The following is a 21280-nucleotide window of genomic DNA, read 5'->3' as shown; positions in this document are numbered from 1 at the left end:
TTACAATGTTAGAAAGTACATCATTTTATTTAATTGTATGAATAAAATGACTCGACTCCCCGTCGGGGAATTGAACCCCGGTCTCCCGCGTGACAGGCGGGGATACTGACCACTATACAAAAGAGGACTTATTGGCATCAGTTAAACAGTGCTCACCTCCTTGGGGTTAAGGCATACCCTCGATCAATTCACAGTATTGTAATAGGCAGATTTGCTGCTTTTGGTTAGGACAAGTAATCTTTTTTCCTAAATATTACAATACAGAATTTCCTAGCCAAAAACAATCAGTTTTATCAAGAAATTATTTCATTGAAATAAATATCTATCTATCGATCTGTCTATCTGGCTATCTTTCTAACTATCAATATATATATTTATATATATCTATATATATATATATAATCAGCTCACTTTACCATTTGCAGCTTATAACTATTAGCCACCAGGGGTCACTAGTAACCAAAAGCAGTCATTCTACTTGTAAATTGTGCCAATCGAGTGGAACAGCAGCCTAGGATTCACCACTGCTTCATCTCATTTTCCAAGAGAATGCAGATGTAAAGTGTTTTTGATGGTACGCCTGTGCATATTGAAATATTCAGAGCATATTCTGAATTTCAGTTAACACATCAGTAAGCATTTTGGCCATCAGTGAATTCAACCTTTTTTCTCAATCGGAATAGGCAAGGATAATGACAGATATATTTTACAATGTTAGAAAGTACATCATTTTATTTAATTGTGTGAATAAAATGAATCGCCTCCCCGTCGGGGAATTGAACCCCGGTCTCCCACGTGACAGGCGGGGATACTGACCACTATACAAACGAGGACTTATTGGCATCAGTTAAACAGTGCTCACCTCCTTGGGGTTAAGGCATACCCTCGATCAATTCACAGTATTGTAATAGGCAGATTTGCTGCTTTTGGTTAGGACAAGTAATCTTTTTTCCTAAATATTACAATACAGAATTTCCTAGCCAAAAACAATCAGTTTTATCAAGAAATGATTTCATTGAAATAAATATCTATCTATCGATCTGTCTATCTGGCTATCTTTCTAACTATCAATATATATATTTATATATATCTATATATATATATATAATCAGCTCACTTTACCATTTGCAGCTTATAACTATTAGCCACCAGGGGTCACTAGTAACCAAAAGCAGTCATTCTACTTGTAAATTGTGCCAATCGAGAGGAACAGCAGCCTAGGATTCACCACTGCTTCATCTCATTTTCCAAGAGAATGCAGATGTAAAGTGTTTTTGATGGTACGCCTGTGCATATTGAAATATTCAGAGCATATTCTGAATTTCAGTTAACACATCAGTAAGCATTTTGGCCATCAGTGAATTCAACCTTTTTTCTCAATCGGAATAGGCAAGGATAATGACAGATATATTTTACAATGTTAGAAAGTACATCATTTTATTTAATTGTGTGAATAAAATGAATCGCCTCCCCGTCGGGGAATTGAACCCCGGTCTCCCGCGTGACAGGCGGGGATACTGACCACTATACAAACGAGGACTTATTGGCATCAGTTAAACAGTGCTCACCTCCTTGGGGTTAAGGCATACCCTCGATCAATTCACAGTATTGTAATAGGCAGATTTGCTGCTTTTGGTTAGGACAAGTAATCTTTTTTCCTAAATATTACAATACAGAATTTCCTAGCCAAAAACAATCAGTTTTATCAAGAAATGATTTCATTGAAATAAATATCTATCTATCGATCTGTCTATCTGGCTATCTTTCTAACTATCAATATATATATTTATATATATCTATATATATATATATATAATCAGCTCACTTTACCATTTGCAGCTTATAACTATTAGCCACCAGGGGTCACTACTAACCAAAAGCAGTCATTCTACTTGTAAATTGTGCCAATCGAGAGGAACAGCAGCCTAGGATTCACCACTGCTTCATCTCATTTTCCAAGAGAATGCAGATGTAAAGTGTTTTTGATGGTACGCCTGTGCATATTGAAATATTCAGAGCATATTCTGAATTTCAGTTAACACATCAGTAAGCATTTTGGCCATCAGTGAATTCAACCTTTTTTCTCAATCGGAATAGGCAAGGATAATGACAGATATATTTTACAATGTTAGAAAGTACATCATTTTATTTAATTGTGTGAATAAAATGAATCGCCTCCCCGTCGGGGAATTGAACCCCGGTCTCCCGCGTGACAGGCGGGGATACTGACCACTATACAAACGAGGACTTATTGGCATCAGTTAAACAGTGCTCACCTCCTTGGGGTTAAGGCATACCCTCGATCAATTCACAGTATTGTAATAGGCAGATTTGCTGCTTTTGGTTAGGACAAGTAATCTTTTTTCCTAAATATTACAATACAGAAATTCCTAGCCAAAAACAATCAGTTTTATCAAGAAATTATTTCATTGAAATAAATATCTATCTATCGATCTGTCTATCTGGCTATCTTTCTAACTATCAATATATATATTTATATATATCTATATATATATATATATAATCAGCTCACTTTACCATTTGCAGCTTATAACTATTAGCCACCAGGGGTCACTAGTAACCAAAGGCAGTCATTCTACTTGTAAATTGTGCCAATCGAGTGGAACAGCAGCCTAGGATTCACCACTGCTTCATCTCATTTTCCAAGAGAATGCAGATGTAAAGTGTTTTTGATGGTACGCCTGTGCATATTGAAATATTCAGAGCATATTCTGAATTTCATTTAACACATCAGTAAGCATTTTGGCCATCAGTGAATTCAACCTTTTTTCTCAATCGGAATAGGCAAGGATAATGACAGATATATTTTACAATGTTAGAAAGTACATCATTTTATTTAATTGTGTGAATAAAATGAATCGCCTCCCCGTCGGGGAATTGAACCCCGGTCTCCCGCGTGACAGGCGGGGATACTGACCACTATACAAACGAGGACTTTTTGGCATCAGTTAAACAGTGCTCACCTCCTTGGGGTTAAGGCATACCCTCGATCAATTCACAGTATTGTAATAGGCAGATTTGCTGCTTTTGGTTAGGACAAGTAATCTTTTTTCCTAAATATTACAATACAGAAATTCCTAGCCAAAAACAATCAGTTTTATCAAGAAATTATTTCATTGAAATAAATATCTATCTATCGATCTGTCTATCTGGCTATCTTTCTAACTATCAATATATATATTTATATATATCTATATATATATATATAATCAGCTCACTTTACCATTTGCAGCTTATAACTATTAGCCACCAGGGGTCACTACTAACCAAAAGCAGTCATTCTACTTGTAAATTGTGGCAATCGAGAGGAACAGCAGCCTAGGATTCACCACTGCTTCATCTCATTTTCCAAGAGAATGCAGATGTAAAGTGTTTTTGATGGTACGCCTGTGCATATTGAAATATTCAGAGCATATTCTGAATTTCAGTTAACACATCAGTAAGCATTTTGGCCATCAGTGAATTCAACCTTTTTTCTCAATCGGAATAGGCAAGGATAATGACAGATATATTTTACAATGTTAGAAAGTACATCATTTTATTTAATTGTGTGAATAAAATGAATCGCCTCCCCGTCGGGGAATTGAACCCCGGTCTCCCGCGTGACAGGCGGGGATACTGACCACTATACAAACGAGGACTTATTGGCATCAGTTAAACAGTGCTCACCTCCTTGGGGTTAAGGCATACCCTCGATCAATTCACAGTATTGTAATAGGCAGATTTGCTGCTTTTGGTTAGGACAAGTAATCTTTTTTCCTAAATATTACAATACAGAAATTCCTAGCCAAAAACAATCAGTTTTATCAAGAAATTATTTCATTGAAATAAATATCTATCTATCGATCTGTCTATCTGGCTATCTTTCCAACTATCAATATATATATTTATATATATCTATATATATATATATATAATCAGCTCACTTTACCATTTGCAGCTTATAACTATTAGCCACCAGGGGTCACTACTAACCAAAAGCAGTCATTCTACTTGTAAATTGTGCCAATCGAGTGGAACAGCAGCCTAGGATTCACCACTGCTTCATCTCATTTTCCAAGAGAATGCAGATGTAAAGTGTTTTTGATGGTACGCCTGTGCATATTGAAATATTCAGAGCATATTCTGAATTTCAGTTAACACATCAGTAAGCATTTTGGCCATCAGTGAATTTAACCTTTTTTCTCAATCGGAATAGGCAAGGATAATGACAGATATATTTTACAATGTTAGAAAGTACATCATTTTATTTAATTGTGTGAATAAAATGAATCGCCTCCCCGTCGGGGAATTGAACCCCGGTCTCCCGCGTGACAGGCGGGGATACTGACCACTATACTAACGAGGACTTATTGGCATCAGTTAAACAGTGCTCACCTCCTTGGGGTTAAGGCATACCCTCGATCAATTCACAGTATTGTAATATGCAGATTTGCTGCTTTTGGTTAGGACAAGTAATCTTTTTTCCTAAATATTACAATACAGAATTTCCTAGCCAAAAACAATCAGTTTTATCAAGAAATTATTTCATTGAAATAAATATCTATCTATCGATCTGTCTATCTGGCTATCTTTCTAACTATCAATATATATATTTATATATATCTATATATATATATATAATCAGCTCACTTTACCATTTGCAGCTTATAACTATTAGCCACCAGGGGTCACTACTAACCAAAAGCAGTCATTCTACTTGTAAATTGTGGCAATCGAGAGGAACAGCAGCCTAGGATTCACCACTGCTTCATCTCATTTTCCAAGAGAATGCAGATGTAAAGTGTTTTTGATGGTACGCCTGTGCATATTGAAATATTCAGAGCATATTCTGAATTTCAGTTAACACATCAGTAAGCATTTTGGCCATCAGTGAATTCAACCTTTTTTCTCAATCGGAATAGGCAAGGATAATGACAGATATATTTTACAATGTTAGAAAGTACATCATTTTATTTAATTGTGTGAATAAAATGAATCGCCTCCCCGTCGGGGAATTGAACCCCGGTCTCCCGCGTGACAGGCGGGGATACTGACCACTATACAAACGAGGACTTATTGGCATCAGTTAAACAGTGCTCACCTCCTTGGGGTTAAGGCATACCCTTGATCAATTCACAGTATTGTAATAGGCAGATTTGCTGCTTTTGGTTAGGACAAGTAATCTTTTTTCCTAAATATTACAATACAGAAATTCCTAGCCAAAAACAATCAGTTTTATCAAGAAATTATTTCATTGAAATAAATATCTATCTATCGATCTGTCTATCTGGCTATCTTTCTAACTATCAATATATATATTTATATATATCTATATATATATATATAATCAGCTCACTTTACCATTTGCAGCTTATAACTATTAGCCACCAGGGGTCACTAGTAACCAAAAGCAGTCATTCTACTTGTAAATTGTGCCAATCGCGTGGAACAGCAGCCTAGGATTCACCACTGCTTCATCTCATTTTCCAAGAGAATGCAGATGTAAAGTGTTTTTGATGGTACGCCTGTGCATATTGAAATATTCAGAGCATATTCTGAATTTCAGTTAACACATCAGTAAGCATTTTGGCCATCAGTGAATTCAACCTTTTTTCTCAATCGGAATAGGCAAGGATAATGACAGATATATTTTACAATGTTAGAAAGTACATCATTTTATTTAATTGTGTGAATAAAATGAATCGCCTCCCCCTCGGGGAATTGAACCCCGGTCTCACACGTGACAGGCGGGGATACTGACCACTATACAAACGAGGACTTATTGGCATCAGTTAAACAGTGCTCACCTCCTTGGGGTTAAGGCATACCCTCGATCAATTCACAGTATTGTAATAGGCAGATTTGCTGCTTTTGGTTAGGACAAGTAATCTTTTTTCCTAAATATTACAATACAGAATTTCCTAGCCAAAAACAATCAGTTTTATCAAGAAATGATTTCATTGAAATAAATATCTATCTATCGATCTGTCTATCTGGCTATCTTTCTAACTATCAATATATATATTTATATATATCTATATATATATATATAATCAGCTCACTTTACCATTTGCAGCTTATAACTATTAGCCACCAGGGGTCACTAGTAACCAAAAGCAGTCATTCTACTTGTAAATTGTGCCAATCGAGTGGAACAGCAGCCTAGGATTCACCACTGCTTCATCTCATTTTCCAAGAGAATGCAGATGTAAAGTGTTTTTGATGGTACGCCTGTGCATATTGAAATATTCAGAGCATATTCTGAATTTCAGTTAACACATCAGTAAGCATTTTGGCCATCAGTGAATTCAACCTTTTTTCTCAATCGGAATAGGCAAGGATAATGACAGATATATTTTACAATGTTAGAAAGTACATCATTTTATTTAATTGTGTGAATAAAATGAATCGCCTCCCCGTCGGGGAATTGAACCCCGGTCTCCCGCGTGACAGGCGGGGATACTGACCACTATACAAACGAGGACTTATTGGCATCAGTTAAACAGTGCTCACCTCCTTGGGGTTAAGGCATACCCTCGATCAATTCACAGTATTGTAATAGGCAGATTTGCTGCTTTTGGTTAGGACAAGTAATCTTTTTTCCTAAATATTACAATACAGAATTTCCTAGCCAAAAACAATCAGTTTTATCAAGAAATTATTTCATTGAAATAAATATCTATCTATCGATCTGTCTATCTGGCTATCTTTCTAACTATCAATATATATATTTATATATATCTATATATATATATATAATCAGCTCACTTTACCATTTGCAGCTTATAACTATTAGCCACCAGGGGTCACTAGTAACCAAAAGCAGTCATTCTACTTGTAAATTGTGCCAATCGAGTGGAACAGCAGCCTAGGATTCACCACTGCTTCATCTCATTTTCCAAGAGAATGCAGATGTAAAGTGTTTTTGATGGTACGCCTGTGCATATTGAAATACTCAGAGCATATTCTGAATTTCAGTTAACACATCAGTAAGCATTTTGGCCATCAGTGAATTCAACCTTTTTTCTCAATCGGAATAGGCAAGGATAATGACAGATATATTTTACAATGTTAGAAAGTACATCATTTTATTTAATTGTGTGAATAAAATGACTCGACTCCCCGTCGGGGAATTGAACCCCGGTCTCCCGCGTGACAGGCGGGGATACTGACCACTATACAAACGAGGACTTATTGGCATCAGTTAAACAGTGCTCACCTCCTTGGGGTTAAGGCATACCCTCGATCAATTCACAGTATTGTAATAGGCAGATTTGCTGCTTTTGGTTAGGACAAGTAATCTTTTTTCCTAAATTTTACAATACAGAAATTCCTAGCCAAAAACAATCAGTTTTATCAAGAAATTATTTCATTGAAATAAATATCTATCTATCGATCTGTCTATCTGGCTATCTTTCTAACTATCAATATATATATTTATATATATCTATATATATATATATAATCAGCTCACTTTACCATTTGCAGCTTATAACTATTAGCCACCAGGGGTCACTACTAACCAAAAGCAGTCATTCTACTTGTAAATTGTGCCAATCGAGTGGAACAGCAGCCTAGGATTCACCACTGCTTCATCTCATTTTCCAAGAGAATGCAGATTTAAAGTGTTTTTGATGGTACGCCTGTGCATATTGAAATATTCAGAGCATATTCTGAATTTCAGTTAACACATCAGTAAGCATTTTGGCCATCAGTGAATTCAACCTTTTTTCTCAATCGGAATAGGCAAGGATAATGACAGATATATTTTACAATGTTAGAAAGTACATCATTTTATTTAATTGTGTGAATAAAATGAATCGCCTCCCCGTCGGGGAATTGAACCCCGGTCTCCCGCGTGACAGGCGGGGATACTGACCACTATACAAACGAGGACTTATTGGCATCAGTTAAACAGTGCTCACCTCCTTGGGGTTAAGGCATACCCTCGATCAATTCACAGTATTGTAATAGGCAGATTTGCTGCTTTTGGTTAGGACAAGTAATCTTTTTTCCTAAATATTACAATACAGAATTTCCTAGCCAAAAACAATCAGTTTTATCAAGAAATTATTTCATTGAAATAAATATCTATCTATCGATCTGTCTATCTGGCTATCTTTCTAACTATCAATATATATATTTATATATATCTATATATATATATATAATCAGCTCACTTTACCATTTGCAGCTTATAACTATTAGCCACCAGGGGTCACTAGTAACCAAAAGCAGTCATTCTACTTGTAAATTGTGCCAATCGAGTGGAACAGCAGCCTAGGATTCACCACTGCTTCATCTCATTTTCCAAGAGAATGCAGATGTAAAGTGTTTTTGATGGTACGCCTGTGCATATTGAAATATTCAGAGCATATTCTGAATTTCAGTTAACACATCAGTAAGCATTTTGGCCATCAGTGAATTCAACCTTTTTTCTCAATCGGAATAGGCAAGGATAATGACAGATATATTTTACAATGTTAGAAAGTACATCATTTTATTTAATTGTGTGAATAAAATGAATCGCCTCCCCGTCGGGGAATTGAACCCCGGTCTCCCACGTGACAGGCGGGGATACTGACCACTATACAAACGAGGACTTATTGGCATCAGTTAAACAGTGCTCACCTCCTTGGGGTTAAGGCATACCCTCGATCAATTCACAGTATTGTAATAGGCAGATTTGCTGCTTTTGGTTAGGACAAGTAATCTTTTTTCCTAAATATTACAACACAGAATTTCCTAGCCAAAAACAATCAGTTTTATCAAGAAATGATTTCATTGAAATAAATATCTATCTATCGATCTGTCTATCTGGCTATCTTTCTAACTATCAATATATATATTTATATATATCTATATATATATATATATAATCAGCTCACTTTACCATTTGCAGCTTATAACTATTAGCCACCAGGGGTCACTAGTAACCAAAAGCAGTCATTCTACTTGTAAATTGTGCCAATCGAGTGGAACAGCAGCCTAGGATTCACCACTGCTTCATCTCATTTTCCAAGAGAATGCAGATGTAAAGTGTTTTTGATGGTACGCCTGTGCATATTGAAATATTCAGAGCATATTCTGAATTTCAGTTAACACATCAGTAAGCATTTTGGCCATCAGTGAATTCAACCTTTTTTCTCAATCGGAATAGGCAAGGATAATGACAGATATATTTTACAATGTTAGAAAGTACATCATTTTATTTAATTGTGTGAATAAAATGAATCGCCTCCCCGTCGGGGAATTGAACCCCGGTCTCCCGCGTGACAGGCGGGGATACTGACCACTATACAAACGAGGACTTATTGGCATCAGTTAAACAGTGCTCACCTCCTTGGGGTTAAGGCATACCCTCGATCAATTCACAGTATTGTAATAGGCAGATTTGCTGCTTTTGGTTAGGACAAGTAATCTTTTTTCCTAAATATTACAATACAGAATTTCCTAGCCAAAAACAATCAGTTTTATCAAGAAATTATTTCATTGAAATAAATATCTATCTATCGATCTGTCTATCTGGCTATCTTTCTAACTATCAATATATATATTTATATATATCTATATATATATATATAATCAGCTCACTTTACCATTTGCAGCTTATAACTATTAGCCACCAGGGGTCACTAGTAACCAAAAGCAGTCATTCTACTTGTAAATTGTGCCAATCGAGTGGAACAGCAGCCTAGGATTCACCACTGCTTCATCTCATTTTCCAAGAGAATGCAGATGTAAAGTGTTTTTGATGGTACGCCTGTGCATATTGAAATACTCAGAGCATATTCTGAATTTCAGTTAACACATCAGTAAGCATTTTGGCCATCAGTGAATTCAACCTTTTTTCTCAATCGGAATAGGCAAGGATAATGACAGATATATTTTACAATGTTAGAAAGTACATCATTTTATTTAATTGTGTGAATAAAATGACTCGACTCCCCGTCGGGGAATTGAACCCCGGTCTCCCGCGTGACAGGCGGGGATACTGACCACTATACAAACGAGGACTTATTGGCATCAGTTAAACAGTGCTCACCTCCTTGGGGTTAAGGCATACCCTCGATCAATTCACAGTATTGTAATAGGCAGATTTGCTGCTTTTGGTTAGGACAAGTAATCTTTTTTCCTAAATTTTACAATACAGAAATTCCTAGCCAAAAACAATCAGTTTTATCAAGAAATTATTTCATTGAAATAAATATCTATCTATCGATCTGTCTATCTGGCTATCTTTCTAACTATCAATATATATATTTATATATATCTATATATATATATATAATCAGCTCACTTTACCATTTGCAGCTTATAACTATTAGCCACCAGGGGTCACTACTAACCAAAAGCAGTCATTCTACTTGTAAATTGTGCCAATCGAGTGGAACAGCAGCCTAGGATTCACCACTGCTTCATCTCATTTTCCAAGAGAATGCAGATTTAAAGTGTTTTTGATGGTACGCCTGTGCATATTGAAATATTCAGAGCATATTCTGAATTTCAGTTAACACATCAGTAAGCATTTTGGCCATCAGTGAATTCAACCTTTTTTCTCAATCGGAATAGGCAAGGATAATGACAGATATATTTTACAATGTTAGAAAGTACATCATTTTATTTAATTGTGTGAATAAAATGAATCGCCTCCCCGTCGGGGAATTGAACCCCGGTCTCCCGCGTGACAGGCGGGGATACTGACCACTATACAAACGAGGACTTATTGGCATCAGTTAAACAGTGCTCACCTCCTTGGGGTTAAGGCATACCCTCGATCAATTCACAGTATTGTAATAGGCAGATTTGCTGCTTTTGGTTAGGACAAGTAATCTTTTTTCCTAAATATTACAATACAGAATTTCCTAGCCAAAAACAATCAGTTTTATCAAGAAATTATTTCATTGAAATAAATATCTATCTATCGATCTGTCTATCTGGCTATCTTTCTAACTATCAATATATATATTTATATATATCTATATATATATATATAATCAGCTCACTTTACCATTTGCAGCTTATAACTATTAGCCACCAGGGGTCACTAGTAACCAAAAGCAGTCATTCTACTTGTAAATTGTGCCAATCGAGTGGAACAGCAGCCTAGGATTCACCACTGCTTCATCTCATTTTCCAAGAGAATGCAGATGTAAAGTGTTTTTGATGGTACGCCTGTGCATATTGAAATATTCAGAGCATATTCTGAATTTCAGTTAACACATCAGTAAGCATTTTGGCCATCAGTGAATTCAACCTTTTTTCTCAATCGGAATAGGCAAGGATAATGACAGATATATTTTACAATGTTAGAAAGTACATCATTTTATTTAATTGTGTGAATAAAATGAATCGCCTCCCCGTCGGGGAATTGAACCCCGGTCTCCCACGTGACAGGCGGGGATACTGACCACTATACAAACGAGGACTTATTGGCATCAGTTAAACAGTGCTCACCTCCTTGGGGTTAAGGCATACCCTCGATCAATTCACAGTATTGTAATAGGCAGATTTGCTGCTTTTGGTTAGGACAAGTAATCTTTTTTCCTAAATATTACAACACAGAATTTCCTAGCCAAAAACAATCAGTTTTATCAAGAAATGATTTCATTGAAATAAATATCTATCTATCGATCTGTCTATCTGGCTATCTTTCTAACTATCAATATATATATTTATATATATCTATATATATATATATATAATCAGCTCACTTTACCATTTGCAGCTTATAACTATTAGCCACCAGGGGTCACTAGTAACCAAAAGCAGTCATTCTACTTGTAAATTGTGCCAATCGAGTGGAACAGCAGCCTAGGATTCACCACTGCTTCATCTCATTTTCCAAGAGAATGCAGATGTAAAGTGTTTTTGATGGTACGCCTGTGCATATTGAAATATTCAGAGCATATTCTGAATTTCAGTTAACACATCAGTAAGCATTTTGGCCATCAGTGAATTCAACCTTTTTTCTCAATCGGAATAGGCAAGGATAATGACAGACATATTTTACAATGTTAGAAAGTACATCATTTTATTTAATTGTGTAAATAAAATGAATCGCCTCCCCGTCGGGGAATTGAACCCCGGTCTCCCGCGTGACAGGCGGGGATACTGACCACTATACTAACGAGGACTTATTGGCATCAGTTAAACAGTGCTCACCTCCTTGGGGTTAAGGCATACCCTCGATCAATTCACAGTATTGTAATAGGCAGATTTGCTGCTTTTGGTTAGGACAAGTAATCTTTTTTCCTAAATATTACAATACAGAAATTCCTAGCCAAAAACAATCAGTTTTATCAAGAAATTATTTCATTGAAATAAATATCTATCTATCGATCTGTCTATCTGGCTATCTTTCTAACTATCAATATATATATTTATATATATCTATATATATATATAATCAGCTCACTTTACCATTTGCAGCTTATAACTATTAGCCACCAGGGGTCACTACTAACCAAAAGCAGTCATTCTACTTGTAAATTGTGCCAATCGAGAGGAACAGCAGCCTAGGATTCACCACTGCTTCATCTCATTTTCCAAGAGAATGCAGATGTAAAGTGTTTTTGATGGTACGCCTGTGCATATTGAAATATTCAGAGCATATTCTGAATTTCAGTTAACACATCAGTAAGCATTTTGGCCATCAGTGAATTCAACCTTTTTTCTCAATCGGAATAGGCAAGGATAATGACAGATATATTTTACAATGTTAGAAAGTACATCATTTTATTTAATTGTGTGAATAAAATGAATCGCCTCCCCGTCGGGGAATTGAACCCCGGTCTCCCGCGTGACAGGCGGGGATACTGACCACTATACAAACGAGGACTTATTGGCATCAGTTAAACAGTGCTCACCTCCTTGGGGTTAAGGCATACCCTCGATCAATTCACAGTATTGTAATAGGCAGATTTGCTGCTTTTGGTTAGGACAAGTAATCTTTTTTCCTAAATATTACAATACAGAAATTCCTAGCCAAAAACAATCAGTTTTATCAAGAAATTATTTCATTGAAATAAATATCTATCTATCGATCTGTCTATCTGGCTATCTTTCTAACTATCAATATATATATTTATATATATCTATATATATATATATAATCAGCTCACTTTACCATTTGCAGCTTATAACTATTAGCCACCAGGGGTCACTAGTAACCAAAGGCAGTCATTATACTTGTAAATTGTGCCAATCGAGTGGAACAGCAGCCTAGGATTCACCACTGCTTCATCTCATTTTCCAAGAGAATGCAGATGTAAAGTGTTTTTGATGGTACGCCTGTGCATATTGAAATATTCAGAGCATATTCTGAATTTCAGTTAACACATCAGTAAGCATTTTGGCCATCAGTGAATTCAACCTTTTTTCTCAATCGGAATAGGCAAGGATAATGACAGATATATTTTACAATGTTAGAGAGTACATCATTTTATTTAATTGTGTGAATAAAATGAATCGCCTCCCCGTCGGGGAATTGAACCCCGGTCTCCCGCGTGACAGGCGGGGATACTGACCACTATACTAACGAGGACTTTTTGGCATCAGTTAAACAGTGCTCACCTCCTTGGGGTTAAGGCATACCCTCGATCAATTCACAGTATTGTAATAGGCAGATTTGCTGCTTTTGGTTAGGACAAGTAATCTTTTTTCCTAAATATTACAATACAGAAATTCCTAGCCAAAAACAATCAGTTTTATCAAGAAATTATTTCATTGAAATAAATATCTATCTATCGATCTGTCTATCTGGCTATCTTTCTAACTATCAATATATATATTTATATATATCTATATATATATATATAATCAGCTCACTTTACCATTTGCAGCTTATAACTATTAGCCACCAGGGGTCACTACTAACCAAAAGCAGTCATTCTACTTGTAAATTGTGGCAATCGAGAGGAACAGCAGCCTAGGATTCACCACTGCTTCATCTCATTTTCCAAGAGAATGCAGATGTAAAGTGTTTTTGATGGTACGCCTGTGCATATTGAAATATTCAGAGCATATTCTGAATTTCAGTTAACACATCAGTAAGCATTTTGGCCATCAGTGAATTCAACCTTTTTTCTCAATCGGAATAGGCAAGGATAATGACAGATATATTTTACAATGTTAGAAAGTACATCATTTTATTTAATTGTGTGAATAAAATGAATCGCCTCCCCGTCGGGGAATTGAACCCCGGTCTCCCGCGTGACAGGCGGGGATACTGACCACTATACAAACGAGGACTTATTGGCATCAGTTAAACAGTGCTCACCTCCTTGGGGTTAAGGCATACCCTCGATCAATTCACAGTATTGTAATAGGCAGATTTGCTGCTTTTGGTTAGGACAAGTAATCTTTTTTCCTAAATATTACAATACAGAAATTCCTAGCCAAAAACAATCAGTTTTATCAAGAAATTATTTCATTGAAATAAATATCTATCTATCGATCTGTCTATCTGGCTATCTTTCCAACTATCAATATATATATTTATATATATCTATATATATATATATATAATCAGCTCACTTTACCATTTGCAGCTTATAACTATTAGCCACCAGGGGTCACTACTAACCAAAAGCAGTCATTCTACTTGTAAATTGTGCCAATCGAGTGGAACAGCAGCCTAGGATTCACCACTGCTTCATCTCATTTTCCAAGAGAATGCAGATGTAAAGTGTTTTTGATGGTACGCCTGTGCATATTGAAATATTCAGAGCATATTCTGAATTTCAGTTAACACATCAGTAAGCATTTTGGCCATCAGTGAATTCAACCTTTTTTCTCAATCGGAATAGGCAAGGATAATGACAGATATATTTTACAATGTTAGAAAGTACATCATTTTATTTAATTGTGTGAATAAAATGAATCGCCTCCCCGTCGGGGAATTGAACCCCGGTCTCCCGCGTGACAGGCGGGGATACTGACCACTATACAAACGAGGACTTATTGGCATCAGTTAAACAGTGCTCACCTCCTTGGGGTTAAGGCATACCCTCGATCAATTCACAGTATTGTAATAGGCAGATTTGCTGCTTTTGGTTAGGACAAGTAATCTTTTTTCCTAAATATTACAATACAGAAATTCCTAGCCAAAAACAATCAGTTTTATCAAGAAATTATTTCATTGAAATAAATATCTATCTATCGATCTGTCTATCTGGCTATCTTTCCAACTATCAATATATATATTTATATATATCTATATATATATATATATATAATCAGCTCACTTTACCATTTGCAGCTTATAACTATTAGCCACCAGGGGTCACTACTAACCAAAAGCAGTCATTCTACTTGTAAATTGTGCCAATCGAGTGGAACAGCAGCCTAGGATTCACCACTGCTTCATCTCATTTTCCAAGAGAATGCAGATGTAAAGTGTTTTTGATGGTACGCCTGTGCATATTGAAATATTCAGAGCATATTCTGAATTTCAGTTAACACATCAGTAAGCATTTTGGCCATCAGTGAATTCAACCTTTTTTCTCAATCGGAATAGGCAAGGATAATGACAGATATATTTTACAATGTTAGAAAGTACATCATTTTATTTAATTGTGTGAATAAAATGAATCGCCTCCCCGTCGGGGAATTGAACCCCGGTCTCCCACGTGACAGGCGGGGATACTGACCACTATACAAACGAGGACTTATTGGCATCAGTTAAACAGTGCTCACCTCCTTGGGGTTAAGGCATACCCTCGATCAATTCACAGTATTGTAATAGGCAGATTTGCTGCTTTTGGTTAGGACAAGTAATCTTTTTTCCTAAATATTACAATACAGAAATTCCTAGCCAAAAACAATCAGTTTTATCAAGAAATTATTTCATTGAAATAAATATCTATCTATCGATCTGTCTATCTGGCTATCTTTCTAACTATCAATATATATATTTATATATATCTATATATATATATATAATCAGCTCACTTTACCATTTGCAGCTTATAACTATTAGCCACCAGGGGTCACTACTAACCAAAAGCAGTCATTCTACTTGTAAATTGTGGCAATCGAGAGGAACAGCAGCCTAGGATTCACCACTGCTTCATCTCATTTTCCAAGAGAATGCAGATGTAAAGTGTTTTTGATGGTACGCCTGTGCATATTGAAATATTCAGAGCATATTCTGAATTTCAGTTAACACATCAGTAAGCATTTTGGCCATCAGTGAATTCAACCTTTTTTCTCAATCGGAATAGGCAAGGATAATGACAGATATATTTTACAATGTTAGAAAGTACATCATTTTATTTAATTGTGTGAATAAAATGAATCGCCTCCCCGTCGGGGAATTGAACCCCGGTCTCCCGCGTGACAGGCGGGGATACTGACCACTATACAAACGAGGACTTATTGGCATCAGTTAAACAGTGCTCACCTCCTTGGGGTTAAGGCATACCCTCGATCAATTCACAGTATTGTAATAGGCAGATTTGCTGCTTTTGGTTAGGACAAGTAATCTTTTTTCCTAAATATTACAATACAGAAATTCCTAGCCAAAAACAATCAGTTTTATCAAGAAATTATTTCATTGAAATAAATATCTATCTATCGATCTGTCTATCTGGCTATCTTTCCAACTATCAATATATATATTTATATATATCTATATATATATATATATAATCAGCTCACTTTACCATTTGCAGCTTATAACTATTAGCCACCAGGGGTCACTACTAACCAAAAGCAGTCATTCTACTTGTAAATTGTGCCAATCGAGTGGAACAGCAGCCTAGGATTCACCACTGCTTCATCTCATTTTCCAAGAGAATGCAGATGTAAAGTGTTTTTGATGGTACGCCTGTGCATATTGAAATATTCAGAGCATATTCTGAATTTCAGTTAACACATCAGTAAGCATTTTGGCCATCAGTGAATTCAACCTTTTTTCTCAATCGGAATAGGCAAGGATAATGACAGATATATTTTACAATGTTAGAAAGTACATCATTTTATTTAATTGTGTGAATAAAATGAATCGCCTCCCCGTCGGGGAATTGAACCCCGGTCTCCCGCGTGACAGGCGGGGATACTGACCACTATACTAACGAGGACTTATTGGCATCAGTTAAACAGTGCTCACCTCCTTGGGGTTAAGGCATACCCTCGATCAATTCACAGTATTGTAATATGCAGATTTGCTGCTTTTGGTTAGGACAAGTAATCTTTTTTCCTAAATATTACAATACAGAATTTCCTAGCCAAAAACAATCAGTTTTATCAAGAAATTATTTCATTGAAATAAATATCTATCTATCGATCTGTCTATCTGGCTATCTTTCTAACTATCAATATATATATTTATATATATCTATATATATATATATATAATCAGCTCACTTTACCATTTGCAGCTTATAACTATTAGCCACCAGGGGTCACCACTAACCAAAAGCAGTCATTCTACTTGTAAATTGTGGCAATCGAGAGGAACAGCAGCCTAGGATTCACCACTGCTTCATCTCATTTTCCAAGAGAATGCAGATGTAAAGTGTTTTTGATGGTACGCCTGTGCATATTGAAATATTCAGAGCATATTCTGAATTTCAGTTAACACATCAGTAAGCATTTTGGCCATCAGTGAATTCAACCTTTTTTCTCAATCGGAATAGGCAAGGATAATGACAGATATATTTTACAATGTTAGAAAGTACATCATTTTATTTAATTGTGTGAATAAAATGAATCGCCTCCCCGTCGGGGAATTGAACCCCGGTCTCCCGCGTGACAGGCGGGGATACTGACCACTATACAAACGAGGACTTATTGGCATCAGTTAAACAGTGCTCACCTCCTTGGGGTTAAGGCATACCCTCGATCAATTCACAGTATTGTAATAGGCAGATTTGCTGCTTTTGGTTAGGACAAGTAATCTTTTTTCCTAAATATTACAATACAGAAATTCCTAGCCAAAAACAATCAGTTTTATCAAGAAATTATTTCATTGAAATAAATATCTATCTATCGATCTGTCTATCTGGCTATCTTTCCAACTATCAATATATATATTTATATATATCTATATATATATATATATAATCAGCTCACTTTACCATTTGCAGCTTATAACTATTAGCCACCAGGGGTCACTACTAACCAAAAGCAGTCATTCTACTTGTAAATTGTGCCAATCGAGTGGAACAGCAGCCTAGGATTCACCACTGCTTCATCTCATTTTCCAAGAGAATGCAGATGTAAAGTGTTTTTAATGGTACGCCTGTGCATATTGAAATATTCAGAGCATATTCTGAATTTCAGTTAACACATCAGTAAGCATTTTGGCCATCAGTGAATTCAACCTTTTTTCTCAATCGGAATAGGCAAGGATAATGACAGATATATTTTACAATGTTAGAAAGTACATCATTTTATTTAATTGTGTGAATAAAATGAATCGCCTCCCCGTCGGGGAATTGAACCCCGGTCTCCCGCGTGACAGGCGGGGATACTGACCACTATACTAACGAGGACTTATTGGCATCAGTTAAACAGTGCTCACCTCCTTGGGGTTAAGGCATACCCTCGATCAATTCACAGTATTGTAATATGCAGATTTGCTGCTTTTGGTTAGGACAAGTAATCTTTTTTCCTAAATATTACAATACAGAATTTCCTAGCCAAAAACAATCAGTTTTATCAAGAAATTATTTCATTGAAATAAATATCTGTCTATCGATCTGTCTATCTGGCTATCTTTCTAACTATCAATATATATATTTATATATATCTATATATATATATATAATCAGCTCACTTTACCATTTGCAGCTTATAACTATTAGCCACCAGGGGTCACTACTAACCAAAAGCAGTCATTCTACTTGTAAATTGTGGCAATCGAGAGGAACAGCAGCCTAGGATTCACCACTGCTTCATCTCATTTTCCAAGAGAATGCAGATGTAAAGTGTTTTTGATGGTACGCCTGTGCATATTGAAATATTCAGAGCATATTCTGAATTTCAGTTAACACATCAGTAAGCATTTTGGCCATCAGTGAATTCAACCTTTTTTCTCAATCGGAATAGGCAAGGATAATGACAGATATATTTTACAATGTTAGAAAGTACATCATTTTATTTAATTGTGTGAATAAAATGAATCGCCTCCCCGTCGGGGAATTGAACCCCGGTCTCCCGCGTGACAGGCAGGGATACTGACCACTATACAAACGAGGACTTATTGGCATCAGTTAAACAATGCTCACCTCCTTGGGGTTAAGGCATACCCTCGATCAATTCACAGTATTGTAATAGGCAGATTTGCTGCTTTTGGTTAGGACAAGTAATCTTTTTTCCTAAATATTACAATACAGAAATTCCTAGCCAAAAACAATCAGTTTTATCAAGAAATTATTTCATTGAAATAAATATCTATCTATCGATCTGTCTATCTGGCTATCTTTCCAACTATCAATATATATATTTATATATATCTATATATATATATATATAATCAGCTCACTTTACCATTTGCAGCTTATAACTATTAGCCACCAGGGGTCACTACTAACCAAAAGCAGTCATTCTACTTGTAAATTGTGCCAATTGAGTGGAACAGCAGCCTAGGATTCACCACTGCTTCATCTCATTTTCCAAGAGAATGCAGATGTAAAGTGTTTTTGATGGTACGCCTGTGCATATTGAAATATTCAGAGCATATTCTGAATTTCAGTTAACACATCAGTAAGCATTTTGGCCATCAGTGAATTCAACCTTTTTTCTCAATCGGAATAGGCAAGGATAATGACAGATATATTTTACAATGTTAGAAAGTACATCATTTTATTTAATTGTGTGAATAAAATGAATCGCCTCCCCGTCGGGGAATTGAACCCCGGTCTCCCGCGTGACAGGCGGGGATACTGACCACTATACTAACGAGGACTTATTGGCATCAGTTAAACAGTGCTCACCTCCTTGGGGTTAAGGCATACCCTCGATCAATTCACAGTATTGTAATATGCAGATTTGCTGCTTTTGGTTAGGACAAGTAATCTTTTTTCCTAAATATTACAATACAGAATTTCCTAGCCAAAAACAATCAGTTTTATCAAGAAATTATTTCATTGAAATAAATATCTATCTATCGATCTGTCTATCTGGCTATCTTTCTAACTATCAATATATATATTTATATATATATATATATATATATATATATAATCAGCTCACTTTACCATTTGCAGCTTATAACTATTAGCCACCAGGGGTCACTACTAACCAAAAGCAGTCATTCTACTTGTATATTGTGCCAATCGAGTGGAACAGCAGCCTAGGATTCACCACTGCTTCATCTCATTTTCCAAGAGAATGCAGATGTAAAGTGTTTTTGATGGTACGCCTGTGCATATTGAAATATTCAGAGCATATTCTGAATTTCAGTTAACACATCAGTAAGCATTTTGGCCATCAGTGAATTCAACCTTTTTTCTCAATCGGAATAGGCAAGGATAATGACAGATATATTTTACAATGTTAGAAAGTACATCATTTTATTTAATTGTGTGAATAAAATGAATCGCCTCCCCGTCGGGGAATTGAACCCCGGTCTCCCGCGTGACAGGCGGGGATACTGACCACTATACAAACGAGGACTTATTGGCATCCGTTAAACAGTGCTCACCTCCTTGGGGTTAAGGCATACCCTCGATCAATTCACAGTATTGTAATAGGCAGATTTGCTGCTTTTGGTTAGGACAAGTAATCTTTTTTCCTAAATATTACAATACAGAAATTCCTAGCCAAAAACTAAATATTACAATACAGAAATTCCTAGCCAAAAACAATCAGTTTTATCAAGAAATTATTTCATTGAAATAAATATCTATCTATCGATCTGTCTATCTGGCTATCTTTTGTAACTATCAATATATATATTTATATATATCTATATATATATATATAATCAGCTCACTTTACCATTTGCAGCTTATAACTATTAGCCACCAGGGGTCACTACTAACCAAAAGCAGTCATTCTACTTGTAAATTGTGCAAATCGAGAGGAACAGCAGCCTAGGATTCACCACTGCTTCATCTCATTTTCCAAGAGAATGCAGATGTAAAGTGTTTTTGATGGTACGCCTGTGCATATTGAAATATTCAGAGCATATTCTGAATTTCAGTTAACACATCAGTAAGCATTTTGGCCATCAGTGAATTCAACCTTTTTTCTCAATCGGAATAGGCAAGGATAATGACAGATATATTTTACAATGTTAGAAAGTACATCATTTTATTTAATTGTG

The 21280-nt window shown here is 35.9% G+C and overlaps 23 non-coding genes across 23 annotated transcripts; all 23 read right to left on the bottom strand.

Moving 5' to 3' along the window:
* Positions 1-1467: 1467 nt before the first annotated feature.
* On the bottom strand, positions 1468-1539 carry TRNAD-GUC (transfer RNA aspartic acid (anticodon GUC)). The gene has a single exon. It is a non-coding gene; the product is annotated as a tRNA-Asp (tRNA).
* Positions 1540-2175: 636 nt separating this feature from the next.
* TRNAD-GUC (transfer RNA aspartic acid (anticodon GUC)) lies at positions 2176-2247 on the bottom strand. Its single transcript has one exon. It is a non-coding gene; the product is annotated as a tRNA-Asp (tRNA).
* A 636-nt stretch (positions 2248-2883) lies between these two features.
* TRNAD-GUC (transfer RNA aspartic acid (anticodon GUC)) lies at positions 2884-2955 on the bottom strand. The gene has a single exon. It is a non-coding gene; the product is annotated as a tRNA-Asp (tRNA).
* Positions 2956-3589: 634 nt separating this feature from the next.
* TRNAD-GUC (transfer RNA aspartic acid (anticodon GUC)) lies at positions 3590-3661 on the bottom strand. The gene has a single exon. It is a non-coding gene; the product is annotated as a tRNA-Asp (tRNA).
* Positions 3662-4297: 636 nt separating this feature from the next.
* TRNAD-GUC (transfer RNA aspartic acid (anticodon GUC)) lies at positions 4298-4369 on the bottom strand. The gene has a single exon. It is a non-coding gene; the product is annotated as a tRNA-Asp (tRNA).
* Positions 4370-5003: 634 nt separating this feature from the next.
* TRNAD-GUC (transfer RNA aspartic acid (anticodon GUC)) lies at positions 5004-5075 on the bottom strand. Its single transcript has one exon. It is a non-coding gene; the product is annotated as a tRNA-Asp (tRNA).
* A 1340-nt stretch (positions 5076-6415) lies between these two features.
* TRNAD-GUC (transfer RNA aspartic acid (anticodon GUC)) lies at positions 6416-6487 on the bottom strand. The gene has a single exon. It is a non-coding gene; the product is annotated as a tRNA-Asp (tRNA).
* A 634-nt stretch (positions 6488-7121) lies between these two features.
* TRNAD-GUC (transfer RNA aspartic acid (anticodon GUC)) lies at positions 7122-7193 on the bottom strand. The gene has a single exon. It is a non-coding gene; the product is annotated as a tRNA-Asp (tRNA).
* A 634-nt stretch (positions 7194-7827) lies between these two features.
* Positions 7828-7899, bottom strand: TRNAD-GUC (transfer RNA aspartic acid (anticodon GUC)). Its single transcript has one exon. It is a non-coding gene; the product is annotated as a tRNA-Asp (tRNA).
* Positions 7900-9241: 1342 nt separating this feature from the next.
* Positions 9242-9313, bottom strand: TRNAD-GUC (transfer RNA aspartic acid (anticodon GUC)). The gene has a single exon. It is a non-coding gene; the product is annotated as a tRNA-Asp (tRNA).
* A 634-nt stretch (positions 9314-9947) lies between these two features.
* Positions 9948-10019, bottom strand: TRNAD-GUC (transfer RNA aspartic acid (anticodon GUC)). Its single transcript has one exon. It is a non-coding gene; the product is annotated as a tRNA-Asp (tRNA).
* A 634-nt stretch (positions 10020-10653) lies between these two features.
* On the bottom strand, positions 10654-10725 carry TRNAD-GUC (transfer RNA aspartic acid (anticodon GUC)). Its single transcript has one exon. It is a non-coding gene; the product is annotated as a tRNA-Asp (tRNA).
* A 1342-nt stretch (positions 10726-12067) lies between these two features.
* TRNAD-GUC (transfer RNA aspartic acid (anticodon GUC)) lies at positions 12068-12139 on the bottom strand. The gene has a single exon. It is a non-coding gene; the product is annotated as a tRNA-Asp (tRNA).
* A 632-nt stretch (positions 12140-12771) lies between these two features.
* On the bottom strand, positions 12772-12843 carry TRNAD-GUC (transfer RNA aspartic acid (anticodon GUC)). The gene has a single exon. It is a non-coding gene; the product is annotated as a tRNA-Asp (tRNA).
* Positions 12844-13477: 634 nt separating this feature from the next.
* Positions 13478-13549, bottom strand: TRNAD-GUC (transfer RNA aspartic acid (anticodon GUC)). Its single transcript has one exon. It is a non-coding gene; the product is annotated as a tRNA-Asp (tRNA).
* Positions 13550-14183: 634 nt separating this feature from the next.
* Positions 14184-14255, bottom strand: TRNAD-GUC (transfer RNA aspartic acid (anticodon GUC)). The gene has a single exon. It is a non-coding gene; the product is annotated as a tRNA-Asp (tRNA).
* A 636-nt stretch (positions 14256-14891) lies between these two features.
* Positions 14892-14963, bottom strand: TRNAD-GUC (transfer RNA aspartic acid (anticodon GUC)). The gene has a single exon. It is a non-coding gene; the product is annotated as a tRNA-Asp (tRNA).
* Positions 14964-16307: 1344 nt separating this feature from the next.
* On the bottom strand, positions 16308-16379 carry TRNAD-GUC (transfer RNA aspartic acid (anticodon GUC)). The gene has a single exon. It is a non-coding gene; the product is annotated as a tRNA-Asp (tRNA).
* Positions 16380-17015: 636 nt separating this feature from the next.
* On the bottom strand, positions 17016-17087 carry TRNAD-GUC (transfer RNA aspartic acid (anticodon GUC)). Its single transcript has one exon. It is a non-coding gene; the product is annotated as a tRNA-Asp (tRNA).
* Positions 17088-17723: 636 nt separating this feature from the next.
* TRNAD-GUC (transfer RNA aspartic acid (anticodon GUC)) lies at positions 17724-17795 on the bottom strand. The gene has a single exon. It is a non-coding gene; the product is annotated as a tRNA-Asp (tRNA).
* A 636-nt stretch (positions 17796-18431) lies between these two features.
* Positions 18432-18503, bottom strand: TRNAD-GUC (transfer RNA aspartic acid (anticodon GUC)). The gene has a single exon. It is a non-coding gene; the product is annotated as a tRNA-Asp (tRNA).
* A 1342-nt stretch (positions 18504-19845) lies between these two features.
* Positions 19846-19917, bottom strand: TRNAD-GUC (transfer RNA aspartic acid (anticodon GUC)). The gene has a single exon. It is a non-coding gene; the product is annotated as a tRNA-Asp (tRNA).
* A 638-nt stretch (positions 19918-20555) lies between these two features.
* Positions 20556-20627, bottom strand: TRNAD-GUC (transfer RNA aspartic acid (anticodon GUC)). The gene has a single exon. It is a non-coding gene; the product is annotated as a tRNA-Asp (tRNA).
* Between the last annotated feature and the right edge of the window lie 653 nt (positions 20628-21280).

This window comes from Lissotriton helveticus, chromosome 1_2, assembly GCF_964261635.1.
Source record: "Lissotriton helveticus chromosome 1_2, aLisHel1.1, whole genome shotgun sequence".
Classification (NCBI taxonomy): domain Eukaryota; kingdom Metazoa; phylum Chordata; class Amphibia; order Caudata; family Salamandridae; genus Lissotriton; species Lissotriton helveticus.
Note: the sequence above shows the minus strand (reverse complement) of the source record. Positions and strands in the feature narration are given on the sequence as shown.